Source organism: Hippoglossus stenolepis, chromosome 7 (genome assembly GCF_022539355.2).
Source record: "Hippoglossus stenolepis isolate QCI-W04-F060 chromosome 7, HSTE1.2, whole genome shotgun sequence".
NCBI lineage: Eukaryota > Metazoa > Chordata > Actinopteri > Pleuronectiformes > Pleuronectidae > Hippoglossus > Hippoglossus stenolepis.
The window spans coordinates 14,169,731-14,182,439 of NC_061489.1; the positions used below are offsets into that span (position 1 = coordinate 14,169,731).

Genomic DNA, 12,709 nt, shown 5'->3' on the forward strand with positions numbered 1-12,709 from the left:
AATTTGTGTGAAATGGTTGCATTTACTTGTCATGATTTAAATCTAAAGTTGCATTTATCAACTGTACAAAAATTCAGAAAATTTAAAAAAAGAAAATTGTGCATGAATCATTGAAACATATCTTGTGGCCATTATTGATTGTGCACAACGCAGAATGCTAATGACGTGAAAAGAGGGTTTGATCCAAAGTCATCACAGAAATAATGATATGCTATAAAATTCATGCTTTACATACTTTAATTAATTCCACTATAAGAACATGTCAGATGTGACACAACCTCAGCATCTATGAACGCAGTGCTACACATCCATCTAATTTTATGGTTATATATATATGTTTCACCCCAGCATCTCTTTACGGTCATTAAACAGCTTGCATTTGCAGGTCCCAGGAGCTTTTTCCGCTGTCCCTTTTTGCCATCAAGACAACGCTGTTTTATTACTGTTACTAGAGCGAGTGCTAAAGGACAGCTTAGGGAACAGTCCATCCACCTTGTGTCTCCGTTGCTTGGTTCTTGTGGAGCAGGTGAAGGTCAGTCTGAAGCAGAGCGGATATCAAAGCCACAATGTCGGTTAGACTGCCACTTAATGTTCCCTGTCAGTAAAGAGTATCTCTCTCTCTCTCCTCTTCTTTATACTCAGCTCTCTCTCAGACCTTATGTGTCTCTTTCTCGCTCTCTGTACGCCAAATTCCCCACGCGATCTTCTTTAGCCCTTCCGTCTTCATTGTGTTCTTTTTCCTGATTCAACGTGATACACTGCAGCAGTGCGAGTTCCAGTGCTGACTCCAGATCTTCACATTCGAGGAGTCCAACACAGCCTTGCACATCTGCAAAGCCTTGGCCTGTACTGCTGGGATTATATAAAATACGTGCGGTTAAAAAAAGGCCTACATTGACAACTTTTATCATTGTGCAATTTCAAATAAATGGATCATATTTTTAAATGACATAAAATTGTAGCTCAAGTTTCCATTTGCTGATGAAATTTCACATTTTGACAGCCTCCAGCAATTTTATAATAGATCTCAAAACACCTTAGCAGCAGAAAACAGAAGCGTTTCTTGCTATACGCAGACTGTGCCTCATGACTGCATTTATTCCAAGGTATATATAAAAGTTGTAAAATAATTGCCTAAAAATATCAACATTGGTACTGCAAAGATACACTGATCTCTAGCGTTGTTGCTTGTGTGGGATCATGCGGGTGGGTGGGTGGATGACTTGAATGATCGTTATTGCAACACGGTGGTTCTTTGGTTATGTCACCAAAGCGGACATGCAGCTGAATCTGCCAAAACGTGAACCAAGTAACGAAAGAGTTTTGACTGTAGTTCAGTGTCTTTTATGTGCAGACATCTTCTGACCAAAAGTTCCTGCACTACGTTAAACAGTGGCCTGTTCATGGTGATGTCTGCTAGCTAGTGTCCCTGTAGTGAATTAATAATCCAGAAAGCTTGTTAACCAACTTTATTATCCTACCAATGCCAGACTGAAACCTTCAATGAGACTTGAAATACTTGTCTTTCTATTAATTCAGGTTTTTTAAAAGGATTAAATGCATCTTCAGCTAAGGTACACCATATATATATATATTTATATTTCCATTCAAAATTATCCTTGCGAAGGCTGTTAACATTTGCATATCAATATCAGTTGACCCTGTGGTTACTTTCTTCACTGTAAAAGATAAAAATGAAAAGACTGCATCACTCAAAGCTCAGCTTTGAGAACGGGAGACAGATACAGGATAAGATGAGAGGACAGAGAAAAAAGACATAGATAAGGTGACGGAGATGAGAGAGGAAGAGTAGGTACTGCCCTCTGTGCCCGGGGTAGGATTAGCATGATGTCCCTGTGCTGCTCAACATGAACTGACTGACCTGATCATATTCAAACAATGTAGGGTTGATTCCCTCAGAGATACATGTTCTTTTGTAATGACAGTGGAACTATAGGTTGACTGGTTCATTTCTGCATAATAGAATTTTACGAGTTTTTATTTTGTTTACCACAATCCGCGTTCCTCTCAGAACATCTTCTTGTGAATCAATCACAGCTGAAGCACTGTTGTCATTCAAAGTATGCATGTAGCCAAGTGCTGATAAAATATCTGGAATAATTCTAGATTTATCAAGCATGCATCGTGAAGTGACTTGTGTGGACCTTTGTGGGAAGTGAAGTGTCCCAGAATGAAGCGTGTGACAAACAGCAATTTTGGACACTGAGAGCCAGGCTCAAAGCGGCAACAATCTTCATCCTAGACTCTTATTCTATCACTTCATTAAGTTTTGATATTTTTTCTCAATATGCTCTGTCGTCCCAGGAGAACAATCTTAGCAAACCCTTTGGCAATTCACCGCCGGCTCTGTCGTCTGCAGTGTTGTGATATATGATAAAATTCCTTTTAGAAGATGAAATTTGCTCTCAGAGTTGAAATATAATATTTTTTACTGCTAGTTTGTCTGAGAAGAAAAAGCTGAATACAAAATAAATGCATGATTTGTTGAACAGTTTAACAACAGCGCTGCTGCTGTGGGTTTCATATCTACAGATATACCACTACATTTCAATAAAAATAAATACATAAAAAGGAAAAATGTATGAATGCAGGTTGGTCCATGTTGAATTTGATTTACATGTATGATATCAACTTCCATTTATTGCCCGAAATGGTTTTGTCACAGAACAGTCAGATACAGTTGTGTAATCTGACCTGAGCTAATATTTACAGGAGTGCTGCTGTTCCAATTGCAAAAAGGTCTCCCTTCTCAGAGAGTCTGGACTTCTGAGTCAAACTTGACAACTTCAAACTCCCAAAGTGCGGGAGTCTGAACTTGGCGTACCTAGTATTGAAAAACGACTAATGACCTAGGGGGGGCAGTGGTGGCATGGAAGGCCGAGGGTTTCACACACACACACCCGCACGCACACACGCACACACCAGGCAGTTCCCTTCAATGCTGTGCACTGTTGCCTCTGAGCATATCCACTGCAGCAGTTTAGGTTTTGTGTTTTTCTCTGGGAAAGTAGCATTTGAGGCTTTGAAGAGCAGTTTCTTTGCAGCAGTTGCAGGGATTTGACTGGTGAGCAATTATGTTGTCATCACAAAATCATAACAGATTCCTATTCAGGCACATGGTTGGCTACAATTTTATCAGCTGTCAGGCACGAGAAAGCCAGCACATGTATTGTGTTGTGTTGTTTTTTTTTTACCTGGTACAGCTCAGCAACTATTATTTTTTAGTGGAGATTTTTATAACCTTCAAACATAACACAATAGCTGTCTTACGGAGAGATACTTTCACCACTTGGTATAAATCTTTGCTGTGCAAGAAAAACCTTTTATACTCAGGCTGCTATATGGGATATGTAACATAGGGAAAAATAAGCAACGGCTGCAGCCCGCCCCATTCACCATGAACCAAATTGCCATTTTCTTATCCTTTGTTTGATAATGGTGAACAACAAAGGCAGTCCCCCTGAGAAAACTAATGTCCTTGTGCAGGGAGTTCATAATCGCCACAAGCAAATAAGCAGCACCTTAAATTAAATTGCCATGGGAGAAGAGAACATATGTTGTTCTGGTCCTGGGAGAAATGTTGCCCGTTGGCTGCAGGAAGGGCCCATTCACTACCCAGCCACAGCCATACATCACCAATCAGTGTGTAATGGAGGGCTCACAGGACAGGTTCACAATTGTCCTAGTCTGTCTTACAACAAGTAAGCTGCCCACTGAAACAGACTGAAGCTATCCTTGAAGGCAGATGGCTCATTGGATGGGATTTCTTGGAATTTATTTTTTTATTTTTTTGTATTTTCAGGTGAAATGAACCTAATTATGGGGAAAAAAAGCATGTCCGTTAAACAGATGTTTTTGCAGAGTTCACAGTATAACACCATAACCCTGAGCCAGAGGACAGTATTCAGCACAGTTTGCACCAGACAGGGTTCTCTCAGGATGAATACATGTTCAGTGACAGAGTGAGAAATACCAAATGTCTGATTTTGCAAATGTTTCCTTTTTCATCCTTCCAAGTGTCAAACATAAACTGAAAGATGGACAACATGACTGCTCCCCTAAAGTAAAAGACAAAGCATCTTGATTGCCCTCTGGGGGTTGGCTGCAGTGCAGGTCATAACCCAGACAGTAATCAAACCACCAACCTTCTGGTTGGTGTACGACCTGCTCTACCTCCAGTGCCACTCTACAATCAGTATATAACTACCAAACTCTAACTAAATGATGATTAAAGCTGAAACATCTTATTTATAAATTAGTTTCTGTCATGCTCACACTATGCCAAGTGCATGTGGCCGGCTGTGGGTTTTTACCTAATCTATCTGCATGTCGGGTTTAGTATCCTTGTGCAAAATAAATAACCCAGAGTCTGACATGATGCTTGATAGACAATATGAAGATCAGCTGCTTGAATGACACCTAGAGACAATACATTTATCTGTGTTTCTGATCAATAATATCATTATAATATGTGTTTTTCTTTGTTGCATCACTGGAATTAGTTATGTGAACTTTCAATTTTACTTATAAGGTCGAGGTCTTTCAATATTAGACAGATACCACAGTTCCCAAAGTGAGCAAGCACTTGGCAACAGTGAAAAAAAAAAACCTTTTAAGAGTACAAAACCTTTAACAGAACCAGACTCGAGGTGGGTTTGCTCTTCCTTGAGCTGTGAGGTTAAAAGGAAAGAAATGGGTGAGAGAGGAGAGGTGGGGGAGTAGGAGAGAGAGTTGAGAGGAGGGGAGGCAGGGACAGTTGTATAACTTTTGTATTTACACACTGTTTAACAGGGTGATATTATTAACACTAGTATTATTAGTAATATATACTCAGATATGCTATGACACCACACACAGTTTGCTATTTGCACAACCTTGCATTGATAGTCGTGAGGTGTTGACTTGTGTAAGTGTTTTTTACAAGGGAAAATGATTTTCTGTGATGAAGTTATTGCTTAAACATTGCAAAGGACATAGTTTGAAGTCAACCTCTATGGATGATGTCCAAGAAAAAAACAATTGCTCACCAAATGGCACAAAACTCAAAAGAAACCTGATGAAACTTGGCAGCACATTCTTCAGTCTGATGAAGGCTAAATAAAATTGTGTGGATCAGATGGGATGCGGTATTTTGGCTTGAACCTGTTCAGGTGGGAGTGTGCCATGACACTGCATGAGTGCAAAAAAGGTGTAAGGGGAAATGACATGAGATGAAATGTGTTTACCTTAATACTGAGTGAAAAAATTACTCCCAGTTTTAATAAACTTGGCATGAGAGGGATTTTTAAATAACCCAAAAGACACTGCATAATTTCCACGAAAAAGAAAATAGTGCACACTGTGACCCGACCAAGTCTGTTACTTGCCTTGAATCCAATAGAAAAACCTTTTTTTTTTCAATTGTATTTTTAAGTGGAGGTAGAGCAACGAAACCCCTCCAGCAGGGAGTAGCTGAAAAGAACCATCTGTGAAGATTGGCAGGACCTCTCTCCACAGATTTGTGCAAGAGTTGTATCATCCATGCCTGGGAGAATGAATCAAAGCTGTCATCAAAAATAAAAGCAGACATACAAAATATTTTAAAAGTAAACTAGAATTACCACCTTGCGGTTGTGTGCCTCCGCTAACCAGTCAAGCTGCACTTTACATCCCTGTCTGTCCAGATGCACACTGCATGCAATATATGTAGTGAAGACTCTGAAATAATTTAATACAAATTGTAAGTGCATTTTGTCAGAATAAGTGTATCAATTCTTGAGTTATAGCCAAAAATGTGTGGTGTGAGTTCACAGGGACCTTGACATTTGACCACCAACTTCTAGATCAGGTCATCCATGAATCTGAGTAAATGTGTGTGCCAGATGTAAAATAGCTCCCTCCAGGCATTCCTGATAAATCACGTTCACAAAACGTGAAGTCACATTGACCTTGACCATCTAATCAGTTTATCTTTGAGTCCAAGTGTACCTCTGTACCAAATTTGAAGAAATTCCTCCAAGAAGTATGAAGGAGCAACCTGAAAACATCATGATACAGCTACGCATGCATAAAGATATTGGAATCTCTCAAATTAAAGTTGTAGCTTTCTGACTAAATTCGCAGTTGTTTCTTAAATATGGCAATTTCATGATAGTTAAATTAAAAGATTTCTATTTTCCAAATTACTTGTCTTCACTCTTATAAAACTTTGGTTAAAAACAAGTAAAATTGTATTAAATGGACAAAATTCTGTTTTGTTGTATACTGGTGATAATGCAGCCCAGAACATGACTGTGCCATGGGCCCTTTCCTCAACCTCAAAATATATGACATCAAAATTCCTGAAATTATCCAATTAAAATGAGATGTGTCAAAAAAGATTTTTGTTACAATTCTCCAAAATCATGTGAAATGCACAAATTAGCTTATTCGACTCGTTCCCTTTTGATCTGATTGATCGCGGGCTGCTATTAAGTATTCTCATTCCTATTAACCACTGCTGAATGGGCTGAGTCGTTTATTCCCCGTGCTTGACTGCTTAACCGAAATAAACCTTGGGATAATTGCTATAGGAGTGTATGGGGGTGGCAAATTGAGGTTGTGCTGTGCCCTACAGGCTATTTATAGATGTTCAGCCAACTGCTTTATGAAATAAAGTGAGAGAGCTAGCTTGTGCAGTTGTGTGCGTACTAATGTGTTGAAACGGGTGAGTGTGGGTGGGAACCTGAATATGTGAGGGTGTAAAAAGGTGTGTGTGACTGTGAAAGGACACTGTGAAACTTTGCAGGTGCACATACCTGTTCAATAGTGTCTATTTGTTTTAGTGATCATGTCCTAACTTGTGGGTTGTGTATATTGCACAGACATCACAAGGTCACAGTATCTCTCAAAGGCAAAATAAAACTTCACAGCCTTTGTTCTTCCGCAGGCTGTAATGGACCATTATCCTTTTAATGCACATTCCCCACATGTATCCTGAAAAGACCTTATTAGATGCTTCATGACTGGTGAAGGATTTGTATCTTGTCCAAACTTTCACCTCAGATAAAATCATCTGTTTGTATGAGTGAGGGATTACACAGGTGTGTTTGGGATTTCATAAATCAATGTCATTTTACAGTTTTTGAAGTCCAGTCCGAGGCTAATCTCAAAGCATCGGAAAGTCAAAGGCAAAGCAGTAAAGGTGAAATTACATTGTAAACACTCAATAGTTTGAGATATAATTAGTTTCTTTGCAAAGTTACTTTAACTCCAAAGTTGTGCAGTATGAACGCGCCAATACAACTTTTCTTTTTCAAATAAAATCCATTTAAGATGTCATCCCTGCCACAGTAACTAGTAGCTACAGTTGACATGACTGGACTTTAACTTGACCGTCTTGACTTTGCGTGGTTGAGAGCATTATGCAACCAAAGAAGTAGGTGATCTGTCTCTGCTGTACACAAAAGACATGTTCTAGTTTCTCTGTGTGACCCCCATGTGGCTGTGATGACAGCCACCCACTCGCACTTCACTTTTAGCTGAACTCCCCCTGACACACAAGCACAAAGTAAACTCAACACTGCCTGTACTTACACACACGCACATTCTTCTTCCCGTACAAATTCCCTAACCTGAACTGTAAACTTCACCGCTGGCATCATCCTATACTCGCACTAAAAATATACCTCATGACTTCACTTCAAGGACAGAGATAATTGTATTTACTCACTCAACTGTTCTTTATTCAAAAAAGGGTTTGGAAATGCACATGCTTTACGTCAGTCCTTGTCATTTTATGCTGACACGGGTGCTTTTACTTTAATCACAGTGCAGTAATGTCAGATAGTTTCATGGGCAGGAGCACACCTGAATGTGTGTGGGATTTGTCATAAAAAATAGGGGGGATGCGTAAGGATGCTGACAAACATGGACATACACATTTCTCTCTCTGTCCTCCCCTTCTGCGACGCCATGAATGGAGTGGATGTGGGTGAAACATATAACCATGTGTGGCCCTTTCTATCCCAGAGCATTAAATATAGCGCCTCCGTGTTCTTTAACGAAACACACTTCCCTTACGTTACCCTTTAATACTGATGTAATGCCTTATCGTGAGTCTGCAAACGCAGTTGAAACTTGTTCTACATCCTCTGATAAACTATAGCAGCAAGTCCATAGGTCACAAAAAATCATCGTCAGATCATGTTGATTATTTTTATTTCACCTAAATGGACTGAGACAGACGAACTGACCCGCAACAGGTGCTTATCTACGCTATGGCAACAAAAACTCACTTCCTGTTTGACAATTTGTCTTCGAAGTACAAGCACAATGCACAAACAATAAAAAAGCGGCAATGTATTGTATTACTGTTCAGGAGGACTTACTAATGACAAGAAATACTTCTGAAGTAGGCTCTTAGAATAGTCACTGGACTAATAAAAATGAAAATCACCTAATTACCCTTTAATCTGTTGTGGGAATGTTCTTATGGCGAATTTAAACCACAAGTCACAACGTCTTTACAACTGCACCTCTCAACCTTGACCAGATTTCTCAAAAGCTATTACTGGTATTCTCTCTTAAATATAACCTGAATCACTAAATTAATTATTCACAACACCAAGGCTGAACAGTATAGCGTTAACACTTGTGGGCCCACTTCAGAAAATAAAACAAAAGCCGTCAATAAACACAAATAAACCTTCATTGCTGGCCTGTGTGCAGCTTTAATGCTGTGTGTGTGTGTGGGTTAGGGTTGTGGTACCTCAGAGCAGTGATGATGTCTTCCCTCACTGGGCCGCAGTGGGTTCCTCAGGGGGGGTCCCACCGTTCAATGACAGTCTCCTTACTTTGTCCAAACGTGGTCCCACACACGGTAGAAGAGATAGTCCTCATTGCGTCCTCATGAAGAAAACAAAACGGTCCTCCTAGGTCCTGAGGGTCAGGAAGGAGAACGATGGTGGGTCTCCCTCGGAGCCAGAGGTGCGGCCCTGCTTTCCTGGTCTGGTGATGCTCACGCACACATACACCGTTAGCACAAAACTAGCAAGGATGCTAGCTGACAGCTACGCAGCAGGCTAACAGCTCAAAGAGTTGTGCTTAGCTCCCTAAACACTCTGAAGCTGTCAAAAAACACCTAAAAGACGTATAACAGACTTTTTACAAACGAGTCAGGCGACTTTAATTTTATTAATCTTAATATCTGGCTTACTTTCATGGCCGGTGTGTTGACAGGGACACGCACACACACGCACACACGCGCACACTACCCGCCTCAGACAGTACTCGCGCTCCTTCTCCTGCCTCGGTTAGTCCCGCCCCTTAACCAATCATATTGCTAGAAATTGAAGGAATCTCTGAAAGGACCAATCAGGTGAGGGAAGTCTTTACAACCAAACTATACAAGTTGTGCTCTTAACAGTAACAAACCATTTTAAGAAGTTACATATTTCATGTCCATGCTTTTAGTGAAGCTGTGGTAGAATTTCTATTGCTTAATATATCTTAACTGCGCTTTTACACTATGTATATCTTCACTCTGGGGCCTTTGTACTATATATCTTAACTTTGGGGCTTTTATACAATATATATCTTCACTCTGGGGCTTTTATACTATATATATATATTAACTTTGGGGCTTTTTATCGATCCTCAGGCTTCCCCATCTGCATGCCGGAGTGTCCTTGGGCAAGATATTAAACCTCTAAAATGGCCCCTCATAGATGTTGAATGCACTAACTGTAAGTCGCTAAATGTAATGTAATAATAATAATCCAGTAACATAAAGGAGGCATAATTAATGACCTATATAACCCTAACACTCACAAGAAGTTAAAACCCAATATGGTATGAACCACAGACATACACAGCTCAAATGAAATCAAGCATCAAAATGAAGGCTCCCAAACATCTGCCTGACTCTCTTCGCTGGCGCCATCGTAAGGTTCGCTGAGAAAGAAAGTAATGAAAGCAACGGTTCATCTGACGTTAATTGATCAAGCAGGTCCCGTGGGGACACTTATGTGAACAAAAGGAACAATTGCATTATTCAAGTCTCTTGAAAGGTTGAATCAATTAGTTATGTATCAAGCCCCGTGGTATCAAGGATAAAGCAAACGAGGATGTGAATCCTTGTATTTCTGACAGATATGTGGGATGGTGACACAATAGATTATTAAGACAGTTTAGATAAGTGGAACTATTGTTCTCTTTGTAAATATATTGTAAACATAGAAACAAGAAATATATCTGTCTAACTCATATTATATTTCTATCCCAGCAGCATAGTTTCCAAATCTATTTGGCAAGAAATGTATAACTGTGCTGTGTTTCTCCTAAACTGTCAGGGCATGGAACCCCATTTAGGATTAGAGTTTAATGGGGCTTTGGGGGCTGAATCTGCTCTCAACAAGGCTGTTTCCCTGGCGAGCCAAAGCACCCCCAGCTAAAACTGCAGGTGATTATGCATGGCTGTCAATTCCATTTAGCCCATGGTTGCAGACTTCAAAAATGGACATGAAGCCTTCTAGGTTGTGTTGTGCCCTGCCCATTCACATGCTGGTGTTTATTTACCCAATACAGGACACCAGCGTGTGTCTTGGTGGTGATAAGGAGTAATCTGGAGGATACACATTTGGCAGAAATCATTAATGTGCTAGTGATGGTCTGCGGCTCAATTCATATTTCATTATGCCCACTCCATGACTGTCAATTTCGAGTTGAGGATATGAAAGATTCTATGGAGTGACACATCATCCTTCTGTTCCACAGTTCATTCTCTAAAACCCAAACCAAAAGCCCCAATAAATATTTCCAAGAAATCATTGTTTAAGGCGTTAATTTCTGTGGCAAGCCTTGAGAAATCTTATCAGGGTCCGCTGTTATTTGACATTGCCTTGGGCACTGAATATTTAAACACATCTCCTTCTGCACTGCCCTTAGACAAGAAATGTGCGAATAAAAAGCCTGAGTGGCTCCAACTAAATTAATTTCAACCTTCTCCTGTTGAATGTTAGCAGCCCTCCAAAAAGATCAGGCCAGAGTTGTTTTTCAATTATCTCTGTTTTTGGCTGCATCTTGACATATGTCTATCAACCTCTGAAAAATAAAAAAGCTCATAATCTGGGGAAAGGCTTCTGACCAATAATGCTGTCCAAAGTGATTTACAACCAGAATTCGGACATGTTGGGTGAGCGTTTCTCACAATTCCAAGTGATGTATGAGCATAGTTAGGTTATATTGAGTTGGCACGGTGCTTTACCTTGAAAAGCATGGCAGAGGCAGTCTTTTATTTAAAAGAGCAGCTCTGATGGAGCCTGAAACTTTTTTTAAACCTCTGGTGATTTAGCTGTAACCTCCGACAACTACATTTAGTTTTCAAGTCATATGCACCAAAACTTCCTTGAATCTTTTGTTGCCAATAAATGTACGATTATTTTAACATCTTTCTTGAAGCACAGGGAACGACTGAAGCTTTTAGTGATTTCAGACGCGTAACTCCTCTGTGGCTCTGGTTGTATTGCTCAGCTATTTAGTTTAATATTCAGGGCATTAAGCATGGAGTCTTTATCTCCTGCAAGTCTTCAGCATGAATATAGAATCTGATGATTGAAATTCATTAATGCCAAAGAAATAAATCACAAACATACCTGCAAATAACTACAATGATAGTTTTTAAGGTAATTACGTGGATGCAGGATAATGTATCCGAAACAAACCTTCTTTTCATTATCTTGGAAAGATCAGTTGGAATTGATTCATAAATTGGAGCGGCTGTGATAAAGCCAGTGATGTTGCAGCGTTGCACTGTCGCTGCATAAGAGCTCTAAGGCCTCACTTGTAGTGGGAGCACAATGCATCTCAATATAGCAAAGTAGTAACACCAACATAACCAATCTTGCAAGGCAACTCACATTATTATTTCATCTGATGAACCAAGTTTGAACTGAAGAAGGTGACAAAGGGTACAGCACATCAGAGCACCTACTCCTTGAGTGCATCGGCACCAACATGTTGGCATCGGTGTGTCTTTCAGAGTCGCTTGAGAGACAATATTCTACAAAGAGGAAACTGACATTGTCCAGTCCAGACCGCGAGGCAGGAGCTCGTCACCTTGTGGAGGGTGCAGAGAGCAGAATTGGGCAAGTAAAAATGAGAAGTGACAGGATATTGATTTGCTTATCGCTGCTGTGCAGACACACAGATGTGAAGGGCAAGAGAAGAGGAGGAGGGGGTGGCAGTGGTTATCAGGCTTTCACGTCAGATAGGGAAACTGAAAAAAAAAAGAAAAAAGAAAGATTTATCAGCTGATTGCTTCGCCTCAATTTTTGCTCCACTTTCTTCATGTGCTTCACTGTAAAATGCACATACTTTTTGAAAGTAAATAAAATTATCTGGTTCGAGTAAATCGAAGGTGCTATCTGAAATACTGATTGATTTGTAATTGCAAAACATTGATAGACGAGTTAATGAAATTATATGGAAGAGTCACAGTTTTCGTGACAAAGCCTACGGTGTGTTGTTTTAAGCATGTAGCACATATGACATTTTCCATTCTGTGAGGCATAGAGCTCATACTCTCATCCTTAACTTGCAGTAAGGCCCAGGCCCTGGTGAATGACTTACCTGTGTGTTATGTTTGCAGAACATCTCCATTTTGGCGCCCAGGTTATACGGCCTGTGTGAGACGACTGTCTTAGACCTAGGTCGAGCCTCGCAGTAGCAG

The 12,709-nt window shown here is 40.1% G+C and overlaps 1 long non-coding RNA gene across 1 annotated transcript; it reads right to left on the reverse strand.

The window, feature by feature from the left end:
* Positions 1–219: 219 nt before the first annotated feature.
* Positions 220–9,257, reverse strand: LOC118112459. The gene is made up of 2 exons (XR_004697220.2): positions 8,750–9,257; positions 220–852 (listed from the first exon to the last, which is right to left on the reverse strand). It is a non-coding gene; the product is annotated as an uncharacterized LOC118112459 (long non-coding RNA).
* Positions 9,258–12,709: the final 3,452 nt, after the last annotated feature.